This window comes from Panthera leo, chromosome F3 (genome assembly GCF_018350215.1).
Source record: "Panthera leo isolate Ple1 chromosome F3, P.leo_Ple1_pat1.1, whole genome shotgun sequence".
In the NCBI taxonomy this organism is placed as follows: Eukaryota; Metazoa; Chordata; class Mammalia; order Carnivora; family Felidae; genus Panthera; species Panthera leo.
The window spans coordinates 989,516-1,017,379 of NC_056696.1; the positions used below are offsets into that span (position 1 = coordinate 989,516).

A 27,864-nucleotide genomic window follows, 5' to 3' on the forward strand; every position below is an offset into this window, starting at 1 on the left:
TCAAAGTACACGTGGGGAAAAGAGCCCTTTCCCTGGGAAGTGTTTGCACACCGTCCGTTACCACAACACCACGTGCCTTCAGCTGCGAGCCCACGTTCCCAAATTTGTCCCTGACATTTTCCCTCCGAGCTCACTTCTTAAATCTCAACTTGATTGGAAAGTGCAGTGGGCCGAAAGCACACAGTTTTTCAGAGAAGAGCTGCGTTGATTGAAATAAGCCGCCCGTCATCCGCGTATGTTCCTCTCTCCTGTGAGTCACCGTAAAACGTCCTGCCTCCCGAAACGATATTCTCTAAAGTTGCACTTCGCTGTTGTGATAGTAAGTTTCATCGTGGTACTCTGTGCTGCAGCCATAATCATTCTAAACTTTGAAACTACTGCAACGGGTGATTTGAAGACTAGCGTTACAGGCGGGGTCTTGCAGAAGATTAGGAAGGGGTCCTGATTCACTCGCCTCACATGGAAACCGCCTCCCCACCTCCCAGCAGCTGCGACACTTTCTGAATGAGATACAAGCAAGCAATGGCCGAACACAATTGTCTTTTCTCTTTAACAAGGAGAGTCATTTTAGAAGAAAAAAGTTAAGTCTCTGTTAAAAACAACATCTGAAGATTCAATTGGACTTTTTTTCATAAGGTTCAGACACAGCCACGAACATAGAAATGTGTTGAAGTCATGAGGCCATCTTTTTTTTTTTTTTTTTAATGCAGAAGAAACTGTAATGTTCAAATACGCTTTATGGATCATGGATCTTTCCAGAATGTTCGCTGGCATTTAGTTGATTTCCAATTTTATAGTAATCTACAATGTCTTTTTGTAAAACAGCCACTTTCTTTAATGTTTGGTTTTGTACACTATGAGGTTTCAGATCTTTCTTAAATATATGAAAAAAAAGGAATGAGTATCCATGGTTGATTAGTAGAATCTTGTGCCTTTGTCCTTAACAATGTTTTAACTGCCCAAATTTTGGGGTTTTCATGAAGAAAAACAAAACCAAGAGAGTAACTTGTGTTCTCATAAGGTTTGGAGAGCACAGCGTGTGCACACGGGAGCAGCCGAGCAAATGACCGGGGGCAGCATGGGTCTATCCACGTGAAGGCAGTGGCAGTGGCTTGCTGTCAGGGACGGGCGTCCATGGCACATCAGCTTGGCCCTCCTGAGACCTGGGATGGTTTACGGTTCGGGCAGGGCGGACAGCAAAGCCGTGACCTCTTTCATTCAGAAGGCTCTTCCCTTCCAGCCTGGACTTTCTCCAAGGGCTTTGATCTTGGTAACCTTGAGAGCCGTCAACTTTTAACCTGAGTAAGAAGGTAAGTGGTGGCAGGAGCTCTGTCAGGGGACGTCCAGTGGTGAGCGGCCCCACCCTGTGACTTCGGTGACAAGGGGGCCGCGCTTCCTGTGCTCAGATCAAGCAGAACAGCTAAGCTGCGATGTGTTCTCAGTGGTTTGTACTGAGGGGGTGGGGGGCAAACTATGGAACATTCTCGTGTGGTTGCAGATCTATCACACGGTCCAGGCGGCGAATGTCAGGCAGGGGACCTTCCCCACCAGACTGACAGACCACACAGCGCTTGCTTGTCTGTCCCAGGGTAAGCGGAGGCTAGAGAAGCAAACTTTGAGACTGAATTCAGTCCCTCCTCTAAATCACTGTGACTCAGAAAACATGTAGGGACAGATCTTGCTCTGGAAACAAAAACTGATTTTTCTCATCTGTGGGTTGATAGCTACAAACCCCGCGGGTTGCAGAGCTCATCCTGAATCTGGAGCCCCTTCGGGCAGGAGGGAAGACCAGTTCTTTGTGTTTTGCTGCCGTATTTGGGTCTGGGAGAATCAGGCGATGGTCCTGAGTGACCACAGGAAACCGCCCTGGTCGTTTGCGTCGGGTCCCTCTGGCACCGGTGCTAACAACTGCCTGATTCTCTGTCTCCCTCACTAGACCGAGTCCTTGAGAGATGGAGCCCCTACGGCAGCTCACAGGAAAAGAGCCTCACTGAAAGCCATGTGCGCAGGGCACGGGGAGGGAGTCCGAGGAGGGGGAGCCCTGCCTTTAGGAAAGCTTCAGTCAGTAAGGAGCAGAGCTGACGCCCCCAAGAAAAAGAAATTTGCAAAACAGATAAGTGAACAAGAAGACATCTGTTCAAGTGGAGACGTGAAGGTGTTGGGACGAGGGTCCAAGTGCCTCGTGAATATTAGGATTGCCTGGGATGAAGGAGCAAGGCCTTAACCAAAGATGGAGGGAAGATTCACCTTCGGAATCTATAAACCAAAGCCGGCGACGCCCTCCCCCCTCAGGGCGGCAGGGACTCGACGAGGCACACTACCTGCACAGGTGCCGCCCCAGCCGTGGTCACTCTGTCCTCTCGGGAGCACGGTCTGCGGGCTGTCAGCTGGCTCTGTGTCACGGACGCCATCTGTGCACGTGCTGGTGTGGTAGCAGGTGCACGTGGTGTGGAGAACGTGCGCACACGGTGTCTCCAGTGTGGGTATTTCAGCAAACACTTCAAAGTAACAAAGACTTTATCCCTCTCCAGTCAGTCTCCCTGTGTTTTCAGTAAGCTGCATTTGCTTGTGTTCTAGAAGTTGCATCAATGGTTTCATCCACTATACTCTTGGGGTCACCTGTACGTGATCCTCATTTAATTTTTTAAAAATTTTTATTTCTTTCATTTTGGAGAGAGAGTGAGCAAGGGAGGGGGGCAGAGGAAAAGAGAGCGAGAATCCCAAGCAGGCTCCACACTGTCAGCACGGAGCCCGACACGGGGCTCAACCCCATGACCCTAGGATCATGCCCCGAGCCAACTGACTGAGCCCCCCAGGCGCCCCTGTGCTCCTCACTTAAATTACATGACCTGTACCGTGAGAGGTCTGCCAGGTGCAGATTGGGTGATGAGTGGTGGACGTAAGCTGGGCGGAAATCTCTGTTCACAGATGATGAAATCAAGGTTGAGGGACTTAACCTGGTCACTCAGTTGACCGGTGCCAAGCTAGGAGCCCTGAGTTTTTTCTATGACATAAACCCCCCAAAATAAAGTCATTAGAAACATGGTTAATGATCCCTTGATATTTTGTGGAGTTTAGCAGTCTGTAGGATGCCTCATGGCACAATTACATATTAGCGTGTTAATCTTTGTTTAGTTCTTAGTCAAGGTAGATGCACAGTTTTCTAGTTTCCTATGTGCTATTTACATATATGGGCACTGCTGCATGATGTATGTGTGTCGTATTCATTCTGAGGGCCTCAGGATGCCCAGGGATTGAAAAGCAACATCCATGACCCACAGTGGTTTTTTTGCAATGATCTGAACTGAAGATGAATCTTTCAGAAAATGGACACGATTTCCAGAATATACATTTTATTTTTTAAATCTCCATGGGGCACCCGGGTGGCTCAGTCGGTTGAGTATCCGACTCTGGCTCAGGTTATGATCTTGTTGTTTGTGAGTTCAAGCCCCACATCAGACACTGTGCTGACAGCTCAGAGCCTGGAGCCTGCTTCCGATTCTGTGTCTCCCTCTCTCTCTGCCCCTCCCCTGCTCATTCTCTCTCTCTCTCTCTCTCTCTCTCTCAAAAATAAATAAACATTAAAATTTTTTTAATCTCCTAATGTAGAGTTTTCACTAATGCAGACTGACTTTCCCTTGATTGATCTGCCATCCACGTGTGGATTCACTTATTTATGCAGCAGACACTGCTGAGCTTGGCCCTGAACCATCTGCAGGTGGAGGTGCCTTGCCTCCCAAGAGCCCAGAGTAGTTAGATCATCACAAAGGACAAATGACTACCTGCAAGAAAACCAGTTTTACATCTACATCAGACAAGGGATTAGTACCTCTACCATACAAATCTAAAAGAAAAGGTCACCCAGTCAGAAAATGGGCAAATGGCATGAACAGGCACTCTGCAGAAGGAGTACAGGGCAATCTACCCACTAGGTGACATGCCATCTTAACCTAACAGATGGGCCAGAACTGAAGACTGAGGACAATGAGGGAAAGAGGCACTGTTTTGGATGAGTGAAAATCAATACAATATGTCAAAATGGCAGTTTTAACAACACGGTGAATGTTTATAGTCTGTGATACAAGAGTCCCGTTTTAGGACCCATTCCTCTGGAAATGCCAGTGAGAGAGAGTCGGACACATGTGTGGGGATGTTGGTGACAAGAACTTGAAAATAACCTGATGTTTGCCAGTGGACCCATGGTTCAGTAACACTATGGGATACTGTGTGTCACCCTTAACATAGTGATGCAGGTATTTATAAGCTGACCTGGGAAGATACCCATGGTTTCCTGTTAAGTGGGGGAAAAAAAGAGTTTCGAATAAAATATTTACAGTGATACACATGAAACTTGTAGCAGAGGCTCCCTGTGGGTAGTGGAGTCCAGCGAGGGACTGATTACCAAACAAGGGAGTGATTTTACATTACTTACATAATTGCCCAATGTGCCTGGAATATAGGTGGTTTTTACTTTATTTGTTTTAAATATTGTTTAAATGATTTAAATAATAATTTAGCAGTTTAGCAGAAACTAAATCGTTTAGCACAGTTTAGCAGAAAGGCTCTACTCGAGGTGGAAGAGAGGAAGGGAAGGGGTGAGGAATCCTAAGTGTTGATGTCCGCCCACGTGGCCCTGTTTCACCCACCAGTCATCCAACCCTTAACAACTGTTGAAGTCGGCAGCGTGACCTGACTTTATAGTGTGCAAACTGAGGGCAAGAAAGATTGGGAAATGCAGCAGCAGAGCCGGGGCGTCCCTCGGGGTCCCAGATCCAGTGCACCTATCTGGGTAGGTGTTGGGGGCAGCAGCTGGGGAAAACAAAAGCAAGAGTTCGGGGCCATTAACAGCTGAGAATCGTTACTCGATACAGAAAGGCTGCAAAAAAGTGACAGAACCAACAAGTCACAACAAAATCAAAATCCTTTGTTCTACAGACTTCTTCGGATGCCCTAAACTGAAAGGTTGAACAGGGGCTTCTGCAGAACCAGGAAATGCAGACGTGAGCCTTGAAAGGGGAATCTGTGTGAGCCGGGCTTTGTCCAAACTTAACAGCCTGTTAGCATAGTTAGAAAACTTCTCACCGTGGTGAACCTGCTTTCCCGCCATCACATCCAGAAGCCCTGCTTACCTTGAGGCTGCCGGCACCAGCTCTGCCAGCCCCGTGGACCCACGTCCGACTCGGGGTGAAGGCTGTCATGCCAGCAGGGACGGGCCCACGCAGCTGCTCCTGGGTGTGAGGACGCCAGGAGCTCCTGTACCAGAGTGACTCCAGTGAGGCGCCCGAGTTGTTCTGGAAGCTCAGAGCCCGGGTCTCCGGCGGCATTTCAGTGAGTTTCCTGATGTCCCACTAGGAATCCTGTGCTGTGAACACCACTAGGATAGATTCTGTCCTCTGCAGCTCAGAGCCTTGCTCAACACAACACGAGGACCCTGCGGGGAGGGGGACGTTATGTCACAGTCTCCGCCTCAGGGAAGGGATGGAGAAAGCAGCAAGGGACAGGCAGGCACACCAGTGCCTCGGCTAAGACCTCGTCTCCACGACTTCCTGCCACGTTTAGGATTTTCCCTGGGGTTTGGGGTTCTACCCAGAAGTCGCAATTTATAACTACTGTTCTAAAATGTTCTAGTAACCATGTCTGGGCCTCACAGCCTCTGAAACTTCCACTTTCCCAGCTAACGGTGCAAACAGCTCCATCAAAATGCACACTGGACAGGGTGGACGGGGGCTGTGCCCAACCCCCCAGTGGCTTCCTCGGGAGCCAGCCCACCTGGAGAAGAGGGCCATGGACCCAAGGGCACGTGGAGGAACCAGAAAACGTGTCGAGTCCTTCGATTTCCTTAAGGGAAGGTGATCTGATAACCCAAGAGCTGGGGAATAGCACCATCGGGCAGAAGTAGCCGGACCTCGATGGCTCTCTGTCCACGTGGGTAATGGCGTGGACTCGGAGGTCTGACGTGGAGAGAACATTCCAGGTGTTGTGCATGAAGGGAGACAGACTCCCGTCCACCAGGGAGGAGGCGGGAGGGAGCGCCCAGCCAGGCTGCTGGGAGGTTAGGGCTGGGCCTGGGGTGGGGTGAACACACCGGGGGCCAACTCGTGGGCAGACGCTGCTCTGGATCTGCGCCCTCTTTGGAGTTAGAGGCGGCGTTGTGTTTCCTTATGTGATGAGCAAACTTTCTTTCATTAAGCCAAAAAAAAGACAGAGACCAGCAGTTTGATGTTGGGGGGGGAAGCGTCCCTGTCCCAGAGGGGACAGGCCCCTCAGTCTGGGCTCTGCAGGTCTGGGTCACAGGAGGAAGAGGCTTAGGTCTTCTGAACCAACAGCGCATGATCATCTCGGAGCCACAGAAAGGACGGTGTCCTTTTTTGTCCAGAGTTGGCTGGACAACCAGATGCTCACAGAATGACCTTCGTTGGCCCGTGATCCCGGCGGAGGCCCCAGGAGCAGCGAGGCCGCGTCAGTGGGCAGTGGCCTGTCCAGGCGACCAAGTAAAGACCAGGCAGGAATCCACCGGAACTCTTCTCAGTCCCTGACTGACCACTTGTCTGCAGCCCAGCAGGGAGGCCTTTCCACACCCGGGCCTGTGGGCATGTCCCCCCACCAGGGTGTCCCGTCCAGTCTCTGCGGGGACGGCTTCGCAAGATTCTCCCAACGGCTTTGTTTCCTGGCTGTGGCGGGATGGCCTCTCGTTTCCTCCCCGTGAAGCGCAGACGTGGCCATGGGACTTGAACATGGGTGGAGGTGACGAGGCCTGCACACGATTCCCCTCCAGTGAGCGGCCCCTCGGTGGTAAAAGTGGCCTGGACGGTGGGTGAGGCCACTAGCCCCGATGAGCCTCGGCCCAGGGCAGCACAGACCCCAGTCCTGACGTGGCAGCGAGAGGCCGTGGTGGCTCTGAGTCCATGTCCTGGAAAACGCTCGTGCACCAATGCTGCCCCACCCCTGAGCACCAGCCGTGCTTTTAGGGGGTGGGGGGCGGGGGAAGGCCTGCCAAGTTGGGTTTGGGGCTGAGCATCTGTGGGGAGCTCCCAGAGGGTCTGGGGAGGGACAGTCGCAGACTGTCGGGCTGTCGGTGGGACATCGATGCCACCGGGGACCTGAGATCCGAGGCCGGGAGGGGCGGATGGCACGGTCGGGGGCCCAGAGCCCTGCCGGGGTCGGTCGCAGCAGGCAGGACAGAGGTGCCTGTCCTGTGTCCGTGGACACAGAGCTCTGACCTCGAGAAGATCCAAATGCCACTAATACCTGGAGAACCTGCACACGAAACGACGATTTTTAAGTTTCCTTAGCGGTTTTCCTGAGCGACCTTCCTGGGACAGCCTGTGGTTTGGTCCCCCCGACACACCCCTTCCCCGAGGGAGGGCTCACGTCTGCTTTGGGCCCAGAGGTGCTGCCTTCTTGCCGCTGGTTCCCAGAGTCTTTCCTGGCATCTGACGGAGCTGGACAAGGTCGGGGTCAGCTTGGTCCTGGAGGCAGGCTCTGCGCCACATCCACGCGGAAACTTACAACGCGTGGAGAGCTCTCCAGGGCCGCACAGCCACCCCGGAGGGACCAGCCCAGGCGCCCAGGCCGGAGGGGACACGGGCTGCTGGGAGAGGCAGGTGGACATCCGTGCCCGGCGTCAGGGCCGGCCCTGGGACAGAGTCTGCCCTCGCTCGGCCTTCAGCGCCTGCGGGGAGACCAGTCACCGAGTCGTGTAGGTGACAGGTGTTCTGTGGGGAAGGCTCCAGGCGCCCTCCAGGTTCCGCTGGCTGGATTTTCTCTTTTGTCCCCGGAGCTTCCGTGTTTAAGCAAACACACAACGGGAAGGAATGCCCACTTTACAGACACGTGATCTCGTGTTCACGCCGCGAAGCCACACTGCTTACGCGGTGACTCTCCCGCCTCCCGTCCTCGGGGCTAAACCGAGGCCGCGCAGGTGCCCGGGCGGTGGGGCCGGGAGACGGACGGCTGGTCGGAATCCGGGGCCGGGGCGGGGTGGGGGGCTGTCTCCGGTGGGTTTCCCGGTGTTTCTGGCCAGGAGCAGAGCGTGGTGCGTGGGGGTGCAGGTGTCTGTCATTTGTGGTCACCTTGGACACCTCACGCCTGCTGCTGGGGTCGCCAGTTTCCCAGAAGCTAAAGGGGGGTGTGAGCCTCTTGGCCTGTGAGAAGGGGTGGGCACGCCATGGACGTGGAGCGTTTCGGGACAGACTGTGTCCCCTCGGAAGGGAATTGAAGTCCTTCCCCGCCCCCCCCGGAACCAGACCCTGTTTGGAGATAGTGGACACGGGATCACGGTGGAGTCCAGTGGGACGTGGGACGGAGGGGGGGGCGGGGGGCACAGGCAGGGGACGCAGCGTGGGGGCTGCGGCCTGGGGGTGCTGTCAGGCAGGGGGACCTGCCGGCTGGAGGCCTGTGGCCTGGGGGGCCTGTCGGGCTGCGGGGGGGCTGCGGGCTGGGGACCTGCCACCTGGGGGCCTGTGGCCTGGGGGCCTGTCGGGCTGAGGGGGGCTGCGGGCTGGAGGGGCTGTCAGGCTGGGGGACCTGCCGGCTGGAGGCCTGTGGCCTGGGGGGCCTGTCGGGCTGAGGGGGGCTGCGGGCTGGAGGGGCTGTCAGGCTGGGGGACCTGCCAGCTGGGGGCCTGTGGCCTGGGGGGCCTGTCAGGCTTGGGGGGGGGGCCTGTGGCCTGGGGGACCTGCCGGCTGGGGGCCTGTGGTCTGGGGGGGCATGTCGGGCTTGGGGGGGCTGTGGGCTGGGGGGGCTGTCAGGCTGGGGGACCTGCCAGCTGGGGGCCTGTGGCCTGGGGGGCCTGTAGGGCTGGGGGGGGGCTGCGGGCTGGAGGGGCTGTCAGGCTGGGGGACCTGCCGGCTGGGGGCCTGTGGCCTGGGGGGCCTGTCAGGCTTGGGGGGGGGGGGCCTGTGGCCTGGGGGACCTGCCGGCTGGGGGCCTGTGGTCTGGGGGGGGGCTGTCGGGCTTGGGGGGGGCCTGGGGCCTGGGGGACCTGTCACCTGGGGGCCTGTGGCCTGGGGGGGGCCTGTCGGGCTTGGGGGTGGGGGCTGTGGGCTGGGGGAGGCTGTCAGGCTGGGGGACCTGCCGACTGGGGACCTGTGGCCTGGGGGGGGCCTGTCAGGCTGGGGGAGGCTGTCAGGCTGGGGGACCTGCCGGCTGGGGGCTTGTGGCCTGGGGGGCCTGTCAGGCTTGGTGGGAGGCCTGTGGCCTGGGGGACCTGCCGGCTGGGGGCCTGTGGTCTGGGGGGGCATGTCGGGCTTGGGGGGGCTGTGGGCTGGGGGGGCTGTCAGGCTGGGGGACCTGCCAGCTGGGGGCCTGTGGCCTGGGGGGCCTGTAGGGCTGGGGGGGGGCTGCGGGCTGGAGGGGCTGTCAGGCTGGGGGACCTGCCGGTTGGGGGCCTGTGGCCTGGGGGGCCTGTCGGGCTTGCGGGGGTGCTGCGGGCTGGGGGGGCTGTCAGGCTGCGGGGGGGCTGCAGGCTGGAGGGCCTGTCGGGCTTGGGGGGGTGCTGCGGGCTGGGGGGGCTGTCAGGCTGCGGGGGGGCTGCAGGCTGGGGGGCCTTTCGGGCTTGGGGGGTGCTGCGGGCTGGGGGGGCTGTCAGGCTGCGGGGGGGCTGCAGGCTGGGGGGCCTGTCAGGCTGGGGGGCCCTGTGGCCTGGGGGGCCTGCTTGCTGGGGACCTGTGGCCTGGGGGGGCCTGTCAGGCTTGGGGGGGTGCTGCGGGCTGGGGTGCCTGCCGGCTGGGGGCCTGTGGCCTGGGGGGCCTGTCGGGCTTGCGGGGGTGCTGCGGGCTGGGGGGGCTGTCAGGCTGCGGGGGGGCTGCAGGCTGGGGGGCCTGTCGGGCTTGGGCGGGTGCTGCGGGCTGGGGTGCCTGCCGGCTGGGGGGCTGGTCCCACTCCCTCTGCTTACAGCCATTCCCGCCGCAGCCCATCCCGTCCAGGGCCTGGCACGGGGCTGCGTGGCACAGGGAGGGCTCCCGGGGCCTGGAACCTCCAGGACACTGACTCCATCCAGGAAAATGCAAGTGTTTTTCCTGGGTTGGCACTTGGGAACACCTACGTGTGGGGCTGATTTATGAGTGCGTCAACACAAACACGGCTCCTGAGCCCGACGCCCGAGAAGGCCCCAGTCAGTCTCCCCGCCCTTCGTTCCCGCGGGCAGCCCAGGCGCCCTGGCTCCCGTCGCTGACCCGCCGGCCTCCCTGTCTGGCCCTCCCCGCAGCTCAGGGCCCGACACGTCAGTGCCAGGCACCCGCCACCGTCCCGCCCTGCCCGTGGGACTCCCTTGTCCCCGGCTCTCTTACCACCTAGTTATTACGGCAGTGGGTGTGGGCTTCGATCCCAGGAGGCTCTGGGGGCGTCGGTGGCTAACCCCACAGAGACGCACAGGCGGGGGGCCCAGCCGACCGTGAGCACGGGGCCAGGACGAGGGTGGGCATCGCGGATCAGCCTCCTCGGCACGGAGCGGGGGCCCCAGAGGGAGAGGCCACCCCAGGTCCCACCTCCAGCCAGCCTTTCCTGCCAGATTTCTGCGAAACACCTGTGAGGCGTCAGACGGAGTCTGCTTCCCCTCGGGTCACAGGGTCATCGTTCGCCGTCCTAGGACAAGGGGGCGCTGGGCCCAGACCCCCACCCTGTTGCCACGGGAGGGAGGGGAAGGAGGCTTGTCTGTTCACGCTCTTGTGGGGTCTTTTGAGGAACAGAATTTCTTGATTTCAGTGAAGCCTCGTTTCTCCAACTTTGTGGTTGAACTGTGTGTGTCTAATTCAAGAGATCTCTGCTTGCTCCAAGGTCACGGAGATATTCCGCCGTGGTTTTTTCTGGCCGTGTTATTCTTTTTTGTTTTTTTCCTGACGTGAGGTCTGGGGTTGGTCTGGAGTTAACTTTTATGCAGAGTTTCCTCATGGACGCGGGGCCAGCTGACCAGACCTTCTCCCTGCCCAAGTCGCCGCCCTGGGACCTGTGCAGTCGACTCCACTCTGAGCCCTGGGTCTCCGTGTCTGTCCTTCCGCTCGCTCTCCCACATGGCTCTCCTTCAAGACTTGTCTGATCAATCCGGGCCCAGTGGGATTCCACACAAACAAAAAACTGTTCTCAAACAAACAAAAAAAAAACCTGCGGGGGTTCTGAGTATGATGATAGATCTCTCTAGGGAGCATCCGAGTTCTAAATGCCGAGTCTTGTTCACGAACCGTGTATGTCTGTCTGTCTGCCACGTGAACACTCAGCACAGACTCTCTCCCATCCTTCGTCCAGCTGCTTCCTGGACACCCGATCCTTGCTGATGTCATTGTAAATGACGCTGAGAGATTCTCCCTAATTCTCTCGCGTGTAGAAATACACCTAATTTTTGTATGTTGACCTTCGTCCATGACCTTATTAATCCAAATTGTTTATAGAGTATTTTGGACTTTCTGCACGCGCAGCCACACCGTCCGCTGACGGCGACAGCTTTACTCTCTGTCCAATCTCTCCCCCTTCCCTCCCTCCCTCCCTTCCTTCTTCAGAGACAAAGTTAAATAGAAGCGGTGACAGTTGGCATCCCTGCCTCGTTTTCATCAGCAATGGCCAGAGGTGCTTTGACCACGAGAGTACTTCCCGGGTGCACACAGCCCAGCTCCCCAGCACGGAGCCCACATTGGTCCTACAAATACCACAGTGGTGTCTTCACGGCGTTGGCCTCGGGCTCCCGGCGGGAAGGAAAGTACAGACACCACGACCCCGGCAGAAATGGGGAGACGACAGAACCGGGACCAGAACTGACACCCTCTGTGCAGCCCCCTGGGCCAGGCTGTCCTGAGACCCCACGTGGGCGGGACGGGGCTGGCGTTATGCTTGGCTTTGGGCCTAAAAGTTCAGTTTTGTGACCAGAACTTCCGAGTTGAAACGGTCCTGTTTTGTGACACTTGAGATTCTCCTGTGGCCCCAGGAGGATTGGGACCCCTGTCGCAGGCTGGAGCCCTCAGGTCGGGGCCGGGCGTTCACGGTGATTTTCTCAGATCCGCTGAGGGCTTCTGGGTGATCCTGGGCTGGGCACGGAGGAAACTCATTCCTGCTGGAATAGCGCGCACTCTTCAACAGTTGGCTTACGAGATTTGATAAACATCAGACATCGCATCGTTGGTGTCGTTCCCAAGCGTCTCCAGCAGCCCCGTTCGTGATGACGGCTGCTGCTGACCTGAGGGAAGCTGGGCCTGTGCGCGTGACTTCTGTCCCTTTCTGGAAAACTGAGAGAGGGTCAAGCATTCGCCTTGCCAACGCCGGCTCCACCTTCCCTGTCCCCATAACTCTGCCAGGACCGCGTGCCGCCTGCCCTCCCCTCCCAGGGCCACCTGCCACGCTGACCTCCGCGCCCCTGCTGGCCCTGCTCTCCCCAGCACGCACCCCTGCCTGGAGTGCTGCCTCCGGCACCAACAGGTCCTCCTCCTTCTCCAGAGCCCCCACCACATCACATCAGCCACCACCTTGCTGAAGCAGCCCCTCGAACCACCTCGTTCGGCCTCTCGCATCACAGGGCTTGTATTCGTCTGTTGTGTAGATCGTCGGGCGTCACACTCCTTGAGGTCAGGGACCCACCCATTGGTTGGGACTCTGTGTCCAGCGCAGGGCATAAGGCAGGTGCCCGAGACGTACGGGTCGATGAGCAGACCAGCAGTCGTGGGGATGTCCGGGCCCCGGCCATTCCCAGTCCTGCCCTGGGCGGGGACACAGGAGATGGCAGGTGTCCTGGGGGAAGGCAGAGCCGAGCCCCAAGACCCCGGGAAGGTCAGCAGACCGCGGCTCTGCTGGGGGAGGAAGCCCCGCTGTCTTGTCATAGCTGTGGCTTCGGCTCCTTATCACAGGTCGTCGTATCTCATTCACCTTTGTAACCTCAGCACTGACTTCAGGGCCTGCCACGGAGACCACATTCCAGAAATCTTCCCCGAGGGAGTAAATGATGGACTGAACGATCAGTTGGTGTTTCCCAGGCGGTACCGGTCTTTCGGGCCTCCCGCCCGTAAGCAGACGTAGAAGCAGACGAGAGTCCACGGGGGGTCGACGTGGCCCCTGTGGCAGGTCCCCGGCAGCTCTGCAGTCTGGCCTGAGCTCTGAATGCACGAGCGGGGACAGGCACGGTCGGGACAGGGCTGCGGAATGTGGGCGGTCTGTGTGCAGGACACAGGAGGAGAAGGGGTGATGCCCGGGGGGCTCCTGCCTGGGCGGGCCGGTTAGACTCGCCGCAGAGGGCAGCACCAGACACGGCCCCCTGGCTTTGCCCCGAAGGGCCGGGTGGCTGGGCGGCCAGTGGCGGGGGGACGTCTGTCTCCTCAGATGCCACAGCCCCTCTGTCTGCCCTCCGCTCCTGGGAGAGCCGCCCCCCATCAGCCTTTCACCCAGACTTGGACAGAGGCTTCCTTTGTGGAGTCTCAGTGCCGAACGTGTTTGGTTTGAAGCCAGTCTCCGCTCACCTCCAGAGAGCCCGGCCACTTCCTGGAGCCTCCTTGACCCTCCATTTTCTCCCCTTTGAGTGGAGATGTGGATTCCTAGGCCTTGCAGACACTCTGCAGTGTGGACACCGGGCCGACGGCCCAATCCTGGGAGGCCGTTCATCCCTTTACTGCTGGTGTCATTACTGTGCCTGACAAGTGTGTCCCGAGTGACGGCAGCATGAATATATCTGTTCTCCGAGGTTCCGAGGCTCAGAATCCCGACAGGTTAGGAGTGCGAACAGCGACCTTCCCAGTACGACGGGAACACACCCTCGGGCCTCCAGAGGGTGGGTGGCTCTCCCCTCCCCTCCGCCCCAGCAGCCGTAGGTGTGGACTGTGGCCTGGCTTGTCCTCAGGGTCCCAGGCCTGGGGCCACTTGTGACCTGGACAGTGAGTCAGTGGGCGAGGCCGGTGCCCCTCCTGCCCCGTGTCCCACCGAGTGCCCCGAATGGGCCTGGTTTGTCCTGACTCCTGCCCGGCCCCCACCCACTGCCTGCGGTTCGTCTCCACAGCTGGCTGCCAGGGTCAGACCGTCACCCCTTGCCTACAACTCTCAACACTGAAATGAACAGGAGTCAGTTCTCGGGTCCTGCACCGAAACTCCTGCTCTCCAAATCACTACCGAAGGTCACCTGCGCCCCACCTGAACCTCCGTTCCGGCAGCAGAGGCACCTGCTTGTCCGGGACGGGCACGGCCCAGTCCTGGGGCACACGGTGCGGTGCTCCCGCCGGACAGGACACGTCTTCCCGGTTTCCGGGCCACCTCCTTGGGGGCCTCTGAGGCTGGGGACAAGCTGTGGATGCAGGAGCCCCTCGGCCTCGTTCCAGTCCTGCCCTGTGCAGCAGCGTCTGAGGAAAGAAGCAGGACCCCCCACTCACCTCTTGCTAGATGAGCATCTGCAGTGTGGGCTCAGTCGGCAGGGGGTGGGGCTCAAGGGAGAGGGGGGTGGGGTCCCGGGGAGGCAGGGAGTGGGGTCCTGGGGAGGGATTCTGGGGGTGGGGGGGAGGTGTTCTGGAGATGTGGGGGATGGGGCTCAAGGGAGAGGGGGGTGGGGTCCCGGGGAGGCAGGGAGTGGGGTCCTGGGGAAGGATTCTGGGGGTGGGGGGGAGGTGTTCTGGAGATGTGGGGGATGGGGCTCAAGGGAGAGGGGGGTGGGGTCCCGGGGAGGCAGGGGGTGGGGTCCCGGGGAGGGATTCTGGGGGTGAGGGGGAGGTGTTCTGGAGATGTGGGGGATGGGGCTCCAGGGAGATGGGGATGGAGTCCCAGGGAGGCAGGGGGATGGGGTCCCGGGGAAGGATTCCGGGGGTAGGGGGGAGGTGTTCTGGAGATGTGGGGGATGGGGCTCAAGGGAGAGGGGGGTGGGGTCCCGGGGAGGCAGGGGGTGGGGTCCCGGGGAGGGATTCTGGGGGTGAGGGGGAGGTGTTCTGGAGATGTGGGGGATGGGGCTCCAGGGAGATGGGGATGGAGTCCCAGGGAGGCAGGGGGATGGGGTCCCGGGGAAGGATTCCGGGGGTGGGGGGGAGGTGTTCTGGAGATGTGGGGGATGGGGCTCAAGGGAGAGGGGGGTGGGGTCCTGGGGAGGCAGGGGGTGGGGTCCTGGGGAGGGATTCTGGGGGTGGGGGGGAGGTGTTCTGGAGATGTGGGGGATGGGGCTCCAGGGAGATGGGGATGGAGTCCCAGGGAGGCAGGGGGATGGGGTCCCGGGGAGGCAGGGGGTGGGGTCTCCATGCTGATGTTTTCTTAAGAGACCGTTTACCCCTAGAGTCTGGCCAAGGCTCAGGCACCAGCTGAAATCCACACTCGCCGGATCGGGTGGACTTGGAAACGGGGCCACGCGGCCTGTCCGCAGATTCACCTGTTTGTGGCTCAGGCTTTCGGCTGAAATTTTATGTCTTAGAGCAAGTTACTTGTTGTAGAAACCTCTCTCTGTTGAGTTAATGGAGACTGGAAGTAATTGAATTAAGACACTTTTATTGAGACTCGAACGGTGACACCGATTAACCTGATTGTCTTGTCTTCCCTGCTTTTAAGTCACTGAAAGCTTCTCTTTTAATTAATTAACCTTCTGGGCTTTTTCAAAGCTCTAAGCCAGGATTTATGAGGCTTTGCTCATAAACAAAAACCGCCTGAGTCCCCGCGGGGTAGATGCCAGATGGTGTCTGAGCGGGTCCAGTCCGTCAGAGGGTGAAGGCCCGGGGTTTGTGCACATGAGTATTACCCACAGTAGGCGTGTGTCCTCTTTCCTCAGGGTCAGGACACCACTGTGACCAGTTTATGGAGGTACCAAGTGACAAAGAGCAATGAGCTTAGGAAAGGCCCCCAGGGGACTCCTCTCAATGACTGTGACAGGTCCCTCGTCTGGCTCCCAGTCTCATAAGCCCAGAAATGTGCTGTCGGCACAGCCAGAACGGCTCTGTTTCTTGGAGCAGACTCATATTAACCGAACTCACAGAGGCTGATGTATAGACCAGAGTTAAATCCTTAACTACGGAGGGGTGTGCTGAGTTCTCTCCCTGTAGCTAGGCCACGTGGGAAGGTAAGTGATCATGGTAAGGCGGTCTTTAAGTTTGGAAGCAGAGTCAATGGCCGTGCCCTTGAAGGTTTCATGGCATCACGCTAGGTCGGAAGGAGGGGAAAGCTTGGATTATGAGTACTGCTTGGCGGCTCCCCAAGAAGGTAGGGCCACTTGATTTATTTTTCATCTGAGCACTTAGCCCACAGTGGGTGCTCAAGAAACTCTTGTTGAATCAACAATATGTCCCAAGAGGGCGATGCAGATCTGAACCGCTGGCCTGGCAGTGATTAGGGAGGGCCGTATAGACAAAGTGGGTGAAGGGTGTGTAGACAGAGAGGGAGGGCAGTAAGGAAGAGGTCTCGAGCGGTCATGAAAATTAGTCCTGGACAGCTTAGAACGAGACGTGTGGGTCGGCCGGGCCATTCAGCATCCGTACGTGTGGCCCCCAAAGATGGTACAATCACGAGAAGCTGGTGGTTGGGGTACAGAGGGCTGGTTGCCCCCAACCCAGATGGCTTGAAAGGAGGCGGTGTGGCCGAGGTGGGCAGGGTCGGCCCAGCACCGGGTGACAGTATAACCCGCACGCCACTGACGCTCAACCGTGTGGTGCTCAGAGCCCAGAAGCCGGACTCCCCGGCTGCCGGCCGGCACCGCTGGGCCCGTTCGCCAGGGGTCCGGCTCTACCACATCCAGTAGAGGCGAGGGCCTCCTGTCTTCCTGCAGATGATGGTTTCAGAGGCGAATGTGTCCTTCCTGACCCTTAGAAGGTTTTCCTCAGCAAGCAGCTGGGTGCTCTGAGATTGAGCCTCAGTTTTCCGAGCCCTTGAAAGCAGAGGCAAAGAGGCGTGTCCTAAGAATCGTTAAAATTGTCTTTACCCGGGTTGCCTCGGAGGCTCAGGCGGGTAAGCGTCCGACTTCGGCTCAGGTCTCGATCTCGCGGTCTGTGAGTTCGAGCCCCGCGTGGGGCTCTGTGCGGACAGCTCGGAGCCTGGAGCTGCTTCCGATTCTGTGTCTCCCTCTCTCACTGCCCCTCCCCTGCTTGCTCGCTCTCTCTCTAAAATGAATAAAAAACATCTTTAAAATTTGTTAAGAAGAGGTTAAACAAAAGGTCTTTATCTGGCTCCGAAGGGTGAGGCCGGCTGACCGATTCCTGGCTGTGGTCAGCGTCACACCAGCGTGTGAGTCTCGAGCGCCTCTTCCTTGCCCTGGGGACAAGCACAGGTGACATGAACGAGGCCGAGCCCGGCGGCCTGGACGGTCAGTGGCTTCTGTTCACTGACAAAAGGCTCTCCGTCTCCACGGGAGGATTTTACACTGAAAAGGTCGGAGGCTCGAGGGTCGCCGGAAGAAGGGGTAAATTGGGAGAAGCGAGTCCGGGTTGAAGGTGAGGCTGTCAGCACCGATAAGCGCCTTCTCTGCAAGTGTCCTGCTCAGGGTCACACGCTCCAGGTGGGACCTGAAGCCACCCCGGGAGCTGCTGAAGCTCCACGCCAGGCCCCACAGCCACCTCACGGGTGGCCCGATGGCTTCTGGGCCCGTCGAGACCACCTGAATCCCCCTGGCGGTGTTGTCCGAGGGCCTAGCGATGACGGGGTTATAGCCACATACACACAGCTGACGCTCGGTGCTCTGACACACAGCTGATGTTCGTGTTGCCAGCGGCCCGTGCAGAAGTGCCCCTCTTCTCCCCGAGGACAAGGCGTGCGGGCTGCTGAGCACCGTTGCATTTGGTGAGCACTGATTCTTCAGCATCTGCTGAAGGGACTGTCGCCTTCAGGAAAGATGCTTCTGGATTCCTGCACTCTGGCCCGGGGCCTCGTGCTACAGCAGCCCCTCCAAGCCCTGCCTTCCCATCAGTGAAAGTTCTTCCGTAAATCCCTCTAGCTCAGTGGGTTTGAGTCTGTTTATCCTAAGAGAGACAGAGAGAGAGAGAATCACACTGTCAGCACAGAGCCTGATGCGGGGCTTGAACTCAGGAACTGTGAGATCATGACCTGAGCCGAGATCAAGAGTCTGACGCCCAAATGACTGAGCCACCCAGGTGCCCCCCAGCTCAGTGGTCTCTAGCTGGGGGCACTTTTGTCCCCCGAGGGGGTGTTTGGCAATGTCTGGACAGTTTTGGTTGTTTTACTGGCCTCTGGTCAGTAGAAGCCAAAGATGAGACGGGTGTCCTGCAACACACAGAAGCCCCAGACGAGGGGTATCTGCCCCAGATGGGGGGTATCTGCCCCAGATGACAGTTATCTGCCCCAGACGAGGGGTAACTGCCCCCAGACGAGGGTTATCTGCCCCAGATGAGGGGTATCTGCCCCAGACGGGGGTATCTGCCCCGAGATGATGGTTATCTGCCCCAGATGAGGGGTATCTGCCCCAGATGACAGTTATCTGCCCCAGATGAGGGGTAACTGCCCCCAGACGAGGGTTATCTGCCCCAGATGAGGGGTATCTGCCCCAGACGAGGGGTATCTTCCCCAGACGAGGGGTATCTGCCCCAGATGAGGGGTATCTGCCCCAGACGAGGGGTATCTGCCCTGAGATGATGGTTATCTTCCCCAGACGAGGGGTATCTGCCCCCAGACGAGGGCTTTCTGCCCCCAGATGAGGGCTTTCTGCCCCCAGATGAGGGGTATCTGCCCCCAGACGAGGGATATCTGCCCCAGACGAGGGGTATCTGCCCCAGACGAGGGGTATCTGCCCCCAGACGAGAGATATCTGCCCCCAGACGAGGGGTATCTGCCCCAGACGAGGGGTATCTGCCCCAGACGAGGGATATCTACCCCAGATGAGGGGTATCTACCCCAGATGAGGGGTATCTGCCCCCAGACGAGGGGTATCTGCCCTGAGATGATGGTTATCTGCCCCCAGACGAGGGTTATCTGCCCCAGATGAGGGGTATCTGCCCCAGACGAGGGGTATCTTCCCCAGACGAGGGGTATCTGCCCCAGATGAGGGGTATCTGCCCCAGACGAGGGGTATCTGCCCTGAGATGATGGTTATCTTCCCCCAGACGAGGGGTATCTGCCCCCAGACGAGGGCTTTCTGCCCCAGATGAGGGCTTTCTGCCCCCAGATGAGGGGTATCTGCCCCCAGACGAGGGATATCTGCCCCAGACGAGGGGTATCTGCCCCAGACGAGGGGTATCTGCCCCCAGACGAGAGATATCTGCCCCCAGACGAGGGGTATCTGCCCCAGACGAGGGGTATCTGCCCCAGACGAGGGATATCTACCCCAGATGAGGGGTATCTACCCCAGATGAGGGGTATCTGCCCCCAGACGAGGGGTATCTGCCCTGAGATGATGGTTATCTGCCCCCAGACGAGGGGTATCTGCCCCAGACGAGGGGTATCTGCCCCAGACGAGGGGTATCTGCCCCAGATGAGGGGTATCTGCCCCAGACGAGGGGTATCTGCCCTGAGATGATGGTTATCTGCCCCCAGATGAGGGGTATCTGCCCCAGACGAGGGGTATCTGCCCCCAGATGAGGGCTTTCTGCCCCCAGATGAGAGGTATCTGCCCCCAGACGAGAGGTATCTGCCCCCAGACGAGGGATATCTGCCCCAGACGAGGGGTATCTGCCCCCAGACGAGGGATATCTGCCCCGAGATGAGGGATATCTGCCCCAGACGAGGGATATCTGCCCCAGACGAGGGATATCTGCCCCAGACGAGGGATATCTGCCCCAGATGAGGGGTATCTGCCCCAGATGAGGGGTATCTGCCCCCAGACGTGGGTTATCTGCCCCAGACAAGGGGTATCTGCCCCAGATGAGGGGTATCTGCCCCCAGACGAGGGGTATCTGCCCCAGATGAGGGTTATTGACCCCCAGATGAGGGGTATCTGCCCCCAGGCCAGGGGTATCTGGACCCAGACAAGGATTCGAGAATACTGAGCTTTGCTAATCAATGATTCTTGCCATTCACAGATCAGTCAGGTGAGTCTGGCGTCACTCGAATGCATGGTTTCTGTTCGTGTGGTGTGCACGGGGACTCTGCCGTTAGACGTCCCTGACTTGGCTGCAGGGACCCGACGAGAGTGGGTCACCCACAGCAGCCGCGTCCCGGGAGGGAGCACAGGTTCTCCCTCATGTCTTTCCCTTGTCGGGACTTCCAGAATTAAAGCAGGAATGGGAGGAACGTGAGGACGGCACACTTATCTCCGTCAGCGGGTGGCAGACTTTTGTCCCTAAGGCTTGGCGGAAGGGATGGTTTGCTGGGAGCCACCCATTCTTTCCCCGTGTCCTCTGTGTCTGAGGACGGGCAGCTGCGACGTGGCCCCCTCCCTCCCTCGCTCCCTCCACCTTCGCCAAGCACCTGCTCCGGGCCACCGGCTCTGTCCCACACGCCGGCGAGGGAACTGGCGCCCTCGGAAACCGCGCGCCCGCCGGGAGCCAGGTCACAGAGCGTCACGGGCAGTTTACCTTTACAGTCACTTTATTTTGCCCTAACATCAGCTAAGAGATCCTGCGGTTGAGGGATCGCGCCTTAGCTCCCTGCACGGGGCCTCTGCGGCTCCCCGCGCTGCCCCGCGGCCAGCCTGGGAAAGCCAGCCTCGCGGAGTCTGGGGACGCAGAGGACGGGGACTTGTGGGGGGCAGAGGAAAGTGCCAAGGCCCGGCCAGTTCCTCCCAGGCTTGTAAAATTCCAGGGCCGAGTCCAAGCTCCTGAAATAGAAGCGGACAGAGAGCAAACTTCCTGGCTTCGGAAGGGCCGCTGGTGTGTTGAATGAGGTCGTTGGGTCTGGGAGGTTGGTGTGCGTGGGCGGATGGGGGGAGGGCCGGGCGGCCACGACCTGGGGGAAGGACACCACGTAGCCCCAGGAGCGGCTAGGGCCCCACACCCTCTGGCTGGTCACTTCTTTCTTTAGAAAGAGGCAGTTTGTTTTCCGCAGTCCCCGGAAGGAGCAAATGACAACGTGGCCATGGGACAACGTGGCCGTGGGCCGTGCAGGGCCTGCTGACACGTCTGTACCGCGGGGCGGGGTGTGGGTGCTGCGTGTCTGCGGGCAGCTGGCAGCGGGAGGCGTGTGCCCGCTTCGTGCCTCTGCCGTGAGCACAGCACATCCTCGTTAAGAGGCAGCAGCAGCCTGTTAAGATTTATGGCTCAACAATTAGCCTTCACACGCATGTATTTTTTTGCTCACGATCTGTTGAGTTGAGTGAACGCTGTTTTTGATGTCTTAGTGGCCTTTCGTGAAGGCTTCGGCACCGTTAGATAAAAACGAGCGTCAGATTAAAAAACAAGACAGCCCTGCAGAACCAACGTACTCGCCGTGGGCAGGCAGGAGACACGGACCCAGACCCACTGGGCACCGGCCAGATTTGAAAATCCCGGTGTGAGCTTGGGACACACGCTTCCTGCCACTGTGCCTCAGTCTCCCTCTTTGTTCGCCCTTCCATAGACGCGGTTGGAGCTGTAACGCCCGAGAGAATTTCGACACAGCAGTCACACCCACAAAACCTCCGTGCGTGACCCTGACGCCCAGGAAGCGGCCCCTGGTGTGCAGCGAGAATTCCCTCCAGCGCACAACCTAACCTCCGTCGACGGGTCCCTCTGTCCCACCGAGGGGCTGGGCGGGGCCCGGGCGTGCCTGATCCCGGAACCACGCATATTCTCCCCGGGTTCCTGTGGCAGGTGTCGACCCGTCCAGCTGTGCCTGCCGCGGGGCTGCCTGAGGACGGGCACCGTGCCAGGCAGACCTGAGGCGAGGGTTTCGCCGGGGGGGCTGTCAGCTCAGGAGGAGATCGAGCCAGGCCACGTGCACATCGCCCCGTGAAATCCTTCTCCTGTCCCTTGTCCCTTGGTGATGCAACCACTGTCTTCTCAGGATTAAGTGACGCTGGCACCTTCAGCCTCTGTCTCTTCAAAGTGACTCAAGTGTTCCGGGCTGGGGCCTGATGGGCCACGTGCACCTGCGAGCTGGGTGCTCTCTCCCTCTTAGCGTCAAGGACGCTGAGACCAAGGCCCACCAGCTGGCAGGGGCTGGGAGCACTGCCCCCCCCCCCCAGCCCTGAAGGTCCCCTCGGCCCACCGGCGTCCCCGAGGGATCCCCTCCCTGGCCAAGTCTTCCCGGAGCCCCAGCCGCCCACAGCGGGGCACGCGCGACTATTATCTTCCTTGAGTCTCGACTTCCTCTTACCTGATGTGATGTCCGAACGGGAAAGTCAGCCTCCCTACGTGGAGACGGGCGGCTGTCAGAAGCGGTTGGCTGGCGGGGCTCCCCTCATCCCTCCCCCTCCTCCTGTCTCCCGGCTGCTTTGCCCTCTTGAAGACGAGAGGGAAAGCCCATAAAAGCCCCTGAGAAAGGGAGCATGTCCCCCGCGGGCGGGAAGTGGACACCTCTGCAGCCCGACGGGCCCCCTCCCAGGAGCCCCTCCCTTCCATCTCGCGGCGCGGGCCCTTGGCACCGACGCACGGACCCCGAGCGCCCAGCGCCACCGGCGGGGGGCAGGGGGTGGGGGGCGGTCACAGTCCCGGCGCCTCACGGCCTCTGTCCGCACTCGGGCCTCGCGCGGTGTCTGCCCGCCACGGTCACGGGCGAGGGGCTGGCGGGAGCAAGGCCTCCAGCCCGGCACCCACCTTCTGGCTTCCTGGGAGGTCAAGACCCTTCCCCACATCTGCACATCACGAAAGTAACTCGTATTTCATTTAACTTCTCACTTGCGGAGCGACTATTGTGCAAAACCTTTCCCCCACGGGAGGGGCCCTGAGTCTGTGTCCTGAGGAACACCACGTGCGTAGGGCGGGAAGGACCAGGGACATGGGGCGGGGAGGACGAGGGATACAGGGCGGGAAGGACTAGGGTGGGGAGGACCAAGGACACAGGGCGGGGAGAACGGACACAGTGAGGGGAGGACGAGGGACACAGGGCAGGGAGGACTAGGGTGGGGAGGACCACGGACACAGGGCAGGGAGGACTAGGGTGAGGAGGACTAGGAACACAGGGCAGGGAGGATCAGGGACACAGGGCAGGAAGGACCACGGACACAGGGCAGGGAGGACTAGGGTGAGGAGGATCAGAGACACAGGGCATGGAGGACTAGGGTGGGGAGGACTAGGAACACAGGGCAGGGAGGATCAGGGACACAGGGCAGGAAGGACCAGGGACACAGGGCAGGAAGGACTAGGGTGGGGAGGGCCAGGGACACAGGGCAAGAAGGGCCAGGGACACAGGGCAGGAAGGACTAGGGTGGGGAGGACCAGGGACACAGGGCAAGAAGGGCCAGGGACACAGGGCAGGAAGGACTAGGGTGAGGAGGACCAGAGACACAGGGCATGGAGGACTAGGGTGGGGAGGACTAGGAACACAGGGCAGGGAGGATCAGGGACACAGGGCAGGAAGGACCAGGGACACAGGGCAGGAAGGACTAGGGTGGGGAGGGCCAGGGACACAGGGCAAGAAGGGCCAGGGACACAGGGCAGGAAGGACTAGGGTGGGGAGGACCAGGGACACAGGGCAAGAAGGGCCAGGGACACAGGGCAGGAAGGACTAGGGTGGGGAGGACCAGGGACACAGGGCAAGAAGGGCCAGGGACACAGGGTGGGAGGACTAGGGTGGGGAGGACCAAGGACCGGGCAGGGAGGAGGAGGGACACAGGGTGAGGAGGATGAGAGACACAGGGCAGGAAGGACTAGGGTGGGGAGGACCAGGGACACAGGGCGGGGAGGACCATGTGGATACAGAGCTAAGCAGAACACAAAGGCCAGGGTGCAGGGAGAAGTGGGTCCCAGAGTCTCTCAGCCCTGACGGCCACCCCCCCCTCCCCAGCAGCAGGATCTGGCTCCAGGGGGCAGGGTCCAGGGAGCCTCACTTTCCCTCATCAGCACACGGGCGCCCATCTGCCCTCCCGGGTCCTCACAGGCAGCGGCGGGGGGAGGGGGCAGGGAGGACAGGGAGGGTAGGAGTCACTTTCCCCGGAACTGGAGACCTGAGACCCGTGTGGGGAAATGAGGTAATGTCTGCAGCTGCCTCACTGTGCAGACAGGACCCACACAGTCGTGTCCCCATCGGGCTGTCCCGGCTGCTGCCAGATGCCCGTTTCTCCCTCCAGAAGACCCCCAAAATGCCAGCCCCACAGCAAAGCTGTACGGGGCCGAGGGGAGCAGGCAGGGTATTCACGAGACCGGCAGGAAGCCTGGGCTCCATCCATCAAGGCCGGTCTGTGAGCTCACTCGGATGCCCCCCTGCTCCTGATTCTCCATCAGGGCTGGGCGGCTGCGGTGGGGTGGGATGGGGACCGGGCTGGGAGACGGGGGGACAGCAGGACAAGGACGGGGACTGGGTTGTGGTGGCCAGCAAGGGTGGAGTGGAGGCCTCTGTCTGGACCCTCACCACTTGGGGCAGAGACGCTGCAGAGTCAGTGGGGGCCGTCCCCAGATGCTGCTGAGAGGGGGGAGCCAGCGTCCCCAGATGCCGCTTGCGGGGGGGGCCAGCGTCCCCAGATGCCGCTGAGCGGGGGGGCCAGAGTCCCCAGATGCCGCTGAGTGGGGGGAGCCAGTGTCCCCAGATGCTGCTGAGCGGGGGGGCCAGAGTCCCCAGATGCCGCTGAGCGGGGGGGCCAGCGTCCCCATATGCCGCTGAGCAGGGGGGCCAGCGTCCCCAGATGCCGCTGAGCGGGGGGGCCAGAGTCCCCAGATGCCGCTGAGCGGGGGGGCCAGTGTCCCCAGATGCCGCTGAGCGGGGGGGCCAGAGTCCCCAGATGCCGCTGAGCGGGGGGGCCAGCGTCCCCATATGCCGCTGAGCGGGGGGGCCAGTGTCCCCAGATGCTGCTGAGTGGGGGAGCCAGCGTCCCCAGATGCCACTTGCGGGGGGGCCAGCGTCCCCAGATGCCGCTGAGTGGGGGGGCCAGAGTCCCCAGATGCCGCTGAGTGGGGGGAGCCAGCGTCCCCAGATGCTGCTGAGTGGGGGGGCCAGAGTCCCCAGATGCTGCTGAGCGGGGGGGCCAGCGTCCCCAGATGCCGCTGAGCGGGGGGGCTAGCGTCCCCAGATGCTGCTGAGCGGGGGGGCTGGTATCCCCAGATGCCGCTGAGCGGGGGGGCCAGCGTCCCCAGATGCCGCTGAGCGGGGGGGCCAGCATCCCCAGATGCCACTGAGCGGGGGGGGCCAGCGTCCCCAGATGCCGCTGAGCGGGGGGGGGGCCAGAGTCCCCAGATGCCGCTGAGTGGGGGGAGCCAGCGTCCCCAGATGCTGCTGAGTGGGGGGGCCAGAGTCCCCAGATGCTGCTGAGCGGGGGGGCCAGCGTCCCCAGATGCCGCTGAGCGGGGGGGCTAGCGTCCCCAGATGCCGCTGAGCGGGGGGGCTGGTATCCCCAGATGCCGCTGAGCGGGGGGGCCAGAGTCCCCAGATGCCGCTGAGCGGGGGGGCCAGCATCCCCAGATGCCACTGAGCGGGGGGGGGCCAGCGTCCCCAGATGCCGCTGAGCGGGGGGGGGCCAGAGTCCCCAGATGCCGCTGAGCGGGGGGGCTAGCGTCCCCAGATGCCGCTGAGCGGGGGGACAAGTGTCTCCAGATGCCGCTGAGCGGGGGGGCCAGCATCCCCAGATCTGCTGAGTGGGGGGTCAGAATCCCCAGATGCTGCAGAGTCGGGGGGGCATCCCCATAGGCAGAGTGGAAACCTCTTTCAAGGTCTGGTACCAGCGCAGTCGCTTTGGCTCCAGGTTGGCCCAGGCGAGCCCCGAGCCGGGAGAAGGAGAGAGCAGGGGGCAGGTGTGGGTGTTTAGGGGACCGGGTACACCCCATCAAGGGCCACCAGGCCCTGCCCCGGGAGGGGGGACACGTCTGCTCCTCCACGTGGCGGTGCAGCCCACGGAGCCCAGCCCTCCGCCCTCCGGCGACTTGGAGGCACGAGGGTGGCGGGCGCTGTGCCCCAGAAGCTGCCGGGCCGCCCTGCCCCTCACGTCCGGGTCACCCCGCCCACGGGGGGGAGCATTAGGAGCCTCACGGGGGTGCACTCCCGGAGGTCGCAGAGGCGGCTCTCACGTGGATGTGAGGATGCAGAATGGGCTTCTCAGCCACGCCGCAGCCGGCTTCTAAGGGCTCCTGTCCCCACCTGCGTCAGGCAGCAGCTAGATTGTCCCTGCCGGGGGCGCGGGGGGAGGCGCGCAGGACGAGTCCCCGCGGCCAAGGGTGATGGACACCTTGACTCTCCATCCGCGGCAGAGCCCCAGTCGCTGACACTTACCGCTGTGCGAGTCCCAGCAGTCCTCATTTGGGGGACAATCGCTGGTCACCACTGAGGACCGGGGGCTGGCAGGCGGAACCCGACCTCGGGCACCGGGTTAACAGTGGATGTGTGTGTGCACACGGAGTGAGTGTGGCATGTCTTGCGTGTGCATTATTTGGCTCCTGGAGGAGGCGCCCGTGCGGACAAGACCTGATGGCACTCTGTGTCCTCGAGGCGGGACCTGAGATGCCCTGGGGGCACAGGAGGGAAGCCGTGGAACCTGGTTTCCCCGGGCGGAGGTCCTGCAGCGCCACCTGGGGGCGGTGAGGGGGGCAGCCGCGGCTCCTGCGGGGTCAGCCCTGTGGCCTCGGTCACCACGGGGCAGGGCGGACACGGCTCCTGGGAGGCGGGGTCTGTGCGGACCCCAAGGTCTGGGCCTCGGCAGGTGAGGAGCCAGCCGTGCAGACGGGCTCTATCCTGGCCACCGCCCTCCAGTGCGTTGCCTCCCCTCTGCAGCACCCAGAGGATGAGGCCGGGCAGGGTCTCCAGCGGGAGGGGGCCCCGGGGGAGCGACACGGGGGCCCTGGTCCAGGAGAGGGTGGGACACAGGGGCAGCGAGCTCCGTAGCGGGATTCACCCCTAGATGCCAGGCCCAGCCTCCCCCACGATATCTGTCTCGGGGCCCTCACTTGGCGGGTCCCCTCTGCGCGGTGGCGGCCAGGGCTCTGGGGCAGCCGCCAGCACGGCAGAGGTTCGTGTCCCGCAGAGCGGAGGCGGGAGGTGTGGGATCCGGGGGGGGCTGGGGTGGGGGGGGTCCTCCAGAGGCTGCGGCCGATGGTGTTCCAGGCCTGTCTCGGGGCCGCCGTGTGGCCGCCCACTCGCGGTGTCCCCTCCCACGACACCCCCTGCACGCGTGTGTGTCTGCACACGTCCCCTCACAGGGACACCAGCCAAGGTCACACGAGGAGCAGGGACATGGAGATTTTGCTGGGGACACAGGTGAGCCCCCAACAAGATGCAGCTGCTGGGCTTTTCCCTGTTGGGTCTGGAATCCCAGAGTCCAGGGAGCGGGCGTTCTTGGTGGAAGATGCTGGAAGCTTGAGGAGCAATGTGCGGGGGGGGGGGGGGGTGGGGGACGGGGCAGGACGAACCGCCATTCGGGGTACAGAGACCCTGACCCGCGAGCTGGGGGCCACATGGGGCTGGGGGCGGATTCCGCTGTTCCTCTCCGTCTCCCGGGGAACCTGTGAGGATTCCCTGGCTCGCCTGGAGGCTGGGGTTAGATCGGTGTCACGGGGTCGCCCACTTCCCTCGAGGGCACGCACCTGCACGGACGGCCTTGCGAGGACCCGGCGGGCGGTGAGCAGCTGGCAGGCGGCCTCCCCTAGCGCCCGGCAGCCTGGCTCCCGGCTCCTCTGCCCCATTCCTTGGCACTTAATCCCTGCACCTCACACAGCAGGCGCTCGAAGCCGCTTCCGGAGGCCCGGCCCCTTGCGGTCCCTTGCGTCGGCCCCGCCCAGTGGCATCCACACACCGTGCGCCCAGGGCGCGCAGGCGGGGACTGTGACCACACCCGGCCCTTCCTCAGTTTCGCGGGGACACCCAGGGTCCTCGGAAGACGCCCCCCTCTCAAGATCCCACGTGCCCGGCCTTGCTGGTCCTTCCCGGCCCAGGGGTAGCTGAGGCCAGACCCCAGGCACCAGGGGAGGGCTCCGCAACCCCTCACCCCAAGTTGCT

At 61.0% G+C, this 27,864-nt stretch overlaps 1 protein-coding gene across 1 annotated transcript in view; it reads right to left on the minus strand.

Annotated features, from left to right (window-relative positions):
- Positions 1-17,568: 17,568 nt before the first annotated feature.
- TLR5 (toll like receptor 5) overlaps positions 17,569-27,864 on the minus strand; it is a 40,538-nt gene continuing 30,242 nt past the window's right edge. Inside the window, exon 3 of the transcript XR_006198725.1 lies at positions 17,569-17,879. The gene's annotated coding sequence lies outside the window, so the exon portion shown is untranslated. The remainder of the gene's footprint in view (positions 17,880-27,864) is intronic.